Genomic DNA, 5,600 nt, shown 5'->3' with positions numbered 1-5,600 from the left:
CGGCGCCGGGAGCTCCGCCACGATCCCACCCACCCGCGCGGCGCCGCGGTAGCCAGCGGGGAGCGACGCGAAGACCGCGCGCTGCTAGCCCGGCTCGCAGCGGCCGGAGGCGCGCTCTGCGAGAGGGGCGCGCGTGACGAGGGGCGGGGCTGGCGCGTGGTGAGGGGCGGGGCGAGCGCGCGCACGCGCAGCGACGGGTGGGAGAGCTAACTCCGTACTCTCTCTCTTTCTGGCCTGCGGTCAGCCACTGAAAGGTTTCGCCTCCGAACTATACAAGGTTCACACTCCGGCAATTGCTTTGAAACATCAGGGAAAAGACGGCATGTTTGTGATTTTTGGCAGGAATTCGCCAGATAATTGCGCAGCCCCTGGCCCATTTCTCGTTCACTTCCTTCATACGGTCATTCTTTATTGGTTGAGCACCAACTAACGCCACTCCAGGAATCGGACTGAGGAGTGACAAATAGTCTCAAGAACGTCACGGACCCTTAGAACCACCGCGGTCTGCTGCTTTGTGCTAAAGAACTGAGAAGGGGGCGCCGTGTCACCGTCTATCTTGGTGCTCCTCTTAATCTCTCCCTGGCTAACCAATAGGCCCTGGAAAATAGTTGAAAAAGCTTGCCCACAGCCACAACTACTTAGTGAGACTCAGGACTAGAACCCAAGTGTTCTTCCTCTCAATCTAGTTGATATTTCCACTCTATTTCGTTCATGCATTTAAAAGTGTAACCCATATGCTGGGGGACACCTGTAGAAGCGGTGGCAAAGATGAAAAGATGGCAGTTTTCTGGACTTAAATTGTAGAGCAAAATCCGGGTAAAATACTCTCTGAGACAGGCTTATAGGAAATCTGGCCAGCTATTCATATTTGTGAATAGGTAATGTATGCACCTAATACGTGCACATAATACAATTGTTGCCTGATTCCAGAGATAGTTTAAGCATGGTCAACTATATAAATGTTAAATTTTTAAAATAACCAACAAAATTCGTGTATTCCTATGTGTACCTTGTAATAAGTTCAATTTTCCCTAGAAGTTGCCCCAAATTACCTTTAAAAAAAAAGTTTATTCCTGAGAGAGACAGACAGACAGAACATGAGTGGGGAAGGGAAAGAAAGAGAGGGAGACACAGAATCCGAGGCAGGCTCCAGGCTCTGAGCTGTCAGCATAGAGTCCCATGCGGGGCTCCAACTCAGGAGCAGAGTGGTCAGACCCTCAACCGACTGAGCCACCCAGGTGCCCCCCAAATTACCTTTTTATTTATTTTTTTAACGTTTATTCATTTTTGAGGCAGAGAGAGACAGCATGAATGGGGGAAGGTCAGAGAGAGAGGGAGACACAGAATCTGAAACAGGCTCGAGGCTCCGAGCCGTCAGCACAGAGCCCGACGCGGGGCTCGAACTTAAAAACCGCGAGATCATGACCTGAGCCGAATTCAGATGCCCAACGGACTGAGCCACCCAGGCGCCCCCCAAAATTACCTTTTTAAAAGGGAAGCAAATAATCCTCAGCCTGGGTGCTCTACTACCCAAATCCCTCCAGCAGGACTGCACAGTCTATCATTATTTGTCCCTCTGCCCACCTCTCAACTGAAAACATTCCAGGAACCAATAGATCCTATGGAAGAAGTTTCTTGCCAGGATTATTGACCATTAACACTCCCTCCCAATTCATCTGCCAGCTATAGCGACCTTGAGGCAATTTCTTGCATTTTGTACTTCTTTTCCTAGAGAACCCTAGCAGCTGATTGGATATCTGACATCAGCTATGTAAAACAAAGCCTCCCCAAGCTCAGAGACCCAGAATCCTTGTTGAACAATTCATCATGCCCGGTGAATGAATTATTTTTGTTGAAAGGAAAAACTCATGCTCTAAAAAAAAAATATGGCCCCTCTAGGGACAGTGGAATAGGAGAATTCATAGTCTAACAAATAATATTAATGTGTTTATCTTTTCCTGCAATGCTAAGAATGCAAAGCATATAAAAATAAAAGAGGGTACCCTGGTGGCTCAGTTGGTTAAGCAACCAACTCTTGGCTTTGGCTCGGGTCATGATCTTACGGTTGGTGAGATTAAGCCCCATGATGGGCTCTGCACTGACAGCGTGGAGCCTACTTAAGATTCTCTCTCTCTTCTCACTCTACCCCCTCCCACTCATGCTCACTCTCACTCTCTCAAAATAAATAAACATTTAAAAATACGTTTAAAATAAAATATAAATAAATAAAAGGAACTTGGGCCCAATCCATACTTTTTTTTAAAGTTAAACATTTTGAGATGATTGTATGTTAACTTTCAGTTGGAAGAAATAATGCAAAGATATTCCTGTATCCTTTACTCAGTTCCCCCAAGGGCAACATGTTGTAAAACTTCAGTATGATATCACAAACCAGAATGTTGACATTAATACACTCCGTATACAGAGCATTTCTACTTTTCTGATATGAACGTCTTTTATTTCCTTTTCTTGACTTATAGAGCAGGCTACAATTCCTGGCACTTTGTTTAATAGGTCTGGTGATGTTACCAGATAGAGAACAGGTTCTGCTGCTTGCCACTCAATCAATACTTGGGAGGCAAGTGATCCGTGTGAAAGGAAAGGTTGCTTTATTCAGGAAGCCAGCAACCAGGGAAGATGGAAGGTTTTAAGGGAGTAGTCATGGGGGTGGGGCGCCTGAGTGGCTCAATCAATTGAGCAAATGACTCTTGATTTTGGCTCTGGTTGTGATCTCACGGTCATGGGATCAAGCCCTGCATCAGACCTCACTCTGAGCGTGAAGCCTGCTTGGGATTCTCTCTCTTTCCCTCTGATTCTCTCTGCTGCTCATGCTCTGTCTCTCTTTCTCTAAAACAAGAAAGATGAAGGAGGAGGGGGAGGGGGAGAAGAAGGAGAAGAAGTTGTTATGGGAAAAGGGAGGGGGGCTATGTGCAGGAGAAGCTGGTGCCCAGGCGGTTAAGTTTGTCCTTTGTCAACATGACCCTGAACAGATTTGCTGACACCAGTGGCGACTGTTTTTGAACGTAGTCAGATCTTATCTTCTGGGAAAGAAGGGTCCTTCACTGCTCAAGGCCAGTGGTCTGAAAATCTCAAGGAGACTATGTTAGTTCTGCTACAGACCATGGGACTTTGGTCAGCAAGCAAGGAGTGCATAAGCTTGAAGCAAAGGGACCCTTAAGACCAGTTGGAATGCTGTTACAATGAAAGCACACATACTTTCTCTGTTCCCAGTCTTAGTAGGAAAGCATTCAGTCTTTCACCATTAAGTATAATGTTAACTGTAGATCTTTTGTGCATGCTCTTTATCAAGTTAAGGAAGTTCTCCTCTAGTCCTACTTTTCTGAGAGTTTTTATCAAGAATAAATGTTCAATTTTTTCAAATGTTTTTTTTCTGCATTGGATGTTATATTCATATGATTTTTCTTTACCCTGTTAACATGGTGTATTACACTGATGGACTTTCAAATTCTGAACCAGCCTGCATCCCTAGAATAAACCTCATTTGGCCATGGTATATAATTACTTTCATAGATTGCTGAATTCTATTGTTATTATTTGCTTAAGAATTTGTGTATATTTCCTTGATGGCTAATGATGTTGAGCATCTTTTCATGGCTTAGAAGCCATTTGTATATCTTCTTTGGAGAAATATCTATTCAGATTCCTTTTAAATCAGGTTGTCTTTTTGTCATTGAGTTGCAATAGTTCTTTTTATATTCCAGATACAAGTCCTTTGTCAGATATATTATTTGCAAAAAATTCTCCAATTCTGTGAGTCATCTTTTCATTTTCCTGATTGTGTCCTTTGATGCACAAAAAGTCTTTTTTAGACCCTAGGAGCAACTTCTCAGCTCTTTCTCGAACCTCAGTCAGGTTCAGCCTACTCGCCTCTACTCCAGCCTCCACCATGTCCAGCAGGGTGACCCAGAAGTCCTATAAGGTGTCCACCTCCGACCCCCGGGCCTTCAGCAGCCACCCCTTCACTAATGCACCTGACGCCCACATCAGCTCTGCCCTGTCCCAGGTGGGCAGGGGAAGCAGCTTCAGGGGCGGCCTGGGCAGCAGCATGAGTGTGATTGGGGGCTACAGCAGGGCTGGGGGGTATGGGGGGCATCACGGCTGTCTCAGTGAACCAGAGCCTGCTGAACCCCCTTAAGCTGGAGGTGGACCCCAACATCCAGGCTGTGCGCACCCAGGAGAAGGAACAGATTAAGAGCGTCAACAACAATTTTGCCTCCTTCATCGACAAGGTGCAGCATCTGGAGCAGCAGAACAAGATTCTGGAGACCAAGTGGAGCCTCCTAGAGCAGCAGAACACTGCTCGGAGCAACATCGACAAGATGTTCGAGAGTTACATCAACAACCTTCAGCGGCAGCTGGACACCCTGGGCCGGGAGTAGCTGAAGCTGGAGGTGGAGGTTGGCAACATGCAGAGCCTGGTGGAGGACTTCAAGAATAAGTACGAGGAGGAGATCAAAGAATGTGCAGACATGGAGAATGAATTTGTCCTCACCAAGAAGGGTGTGGATGAAGCTTACATGAACAAGGTGGAGCTGGAGTCCCACTTGGAAGGGCTGACCGACGAGATCAGCTTCTTAAGGCAGCTGTACTTCTGGGACACGTCTGTGGTGCTGTCCGTGGACAACAGCCACTCCCTGGACCTGGATGGCATCATTGTTGGGGTTAAGGCCCAGTACAAGGAAATTGCCAACCGCAGCCGGGCCGAGGCTGAGACCATGTACCAGATCAAGTATGAGGAGTTGCAGACATTGGCTGGGAAGCACGGGGATGACCTCTGTCACATGAAGACGGAGATTTCCAAGGTGAACCAGAACATCAGCCAACTCCATGCTGAGATCAAGGGCCTCAAAAAACAGAGGGCTTTCCTGGAAGCCACCATAGCTCATGCTGAGCAGCGTGGGGAGCTGGCCGTTAAGGATGCCCATGCTAAGGTGGCCGAGCTAGAAGCCTCCCTGCAGCAAGCCAAGCAGGACATGGCCCAGCAGCTGCGGGAGTACCAGGAGCTCATGAACATCAAGCTGGCTCTGAACATTGAGATCACCATCTGCCACAAGCTGCTAGAAGGTGAGGAGAGCAGGCTGGAGTCTGGGATGCAGACCATGAGTATCCACACTAAGACCACCAGCGGCTACTCAGGTGGGCTGGGCTCAGCCTATGGGAGCCTCACGAGCCCTGGTCTCCGCTATGGCCTGAGTACCTTCCAGTCCAGCTTCGGTCCTGGCAGGGACTCCACTTCCCTCAGCCTTGTCAGTTCCTTCAAGGCTGTGGTGGTATAGAAGATTGAGATCTGTGATGGGAAGCTGATGTCCGAGTCGTCTGATGTCCTATCCAAGTGAACAACCAGCCTGCGGGGGGAAGGAGCCATGCAGGGCAGCATCAGGAACAGGAGGCCCACGTAATACTCATCCTTAGGGGGAGTCCACTGTCCTGGGTACCCCTCTTGCCCATGCCCCCAACTAAAAGCCAATTCGTGTCTTTTCCCAAATAAAGCCTCAGATGGCTCTGCCAATCCCCCCCTCAAAAAGTCTTTTTTTAGTTTGTTTGCTTGTTGTTGTTGTTGTTGATTTACATAATCTCTA

General features: G+C 47.7%; 1 pseudogene; it reads left to right on the top strand.

The window, feature by feature from the left end:
* The first annotated feature begins 3,892 nt into the window (after positions 1 to 3,892).
* Positions 3,893 to 5,357, top strand: LOC115513836 (annotated as a pseudogene).
* Positions 5,358 to 5,600: the final 243 nt, after the last annotated feature.

This window comes from Lynx canadensis, chromosome B2 (assembly GCF_007474595.2).
Source record: "Lynx canadensis isolate LIC74 chromosome B2, mLynCan4.pri.v2, whole genome shotgun sequence".
Taxonomy (NCBI): domain Eukaryota; kingdom Metazoa; phylum Chordata; class Mammalia; order Carnivora; family Felidae; genus Lynx; species Lynx canadensis.
Note: the sequence above shows the minus strand (reverse complement) of the source record. Positions and strands in the feature narration are given on the sequence as shown.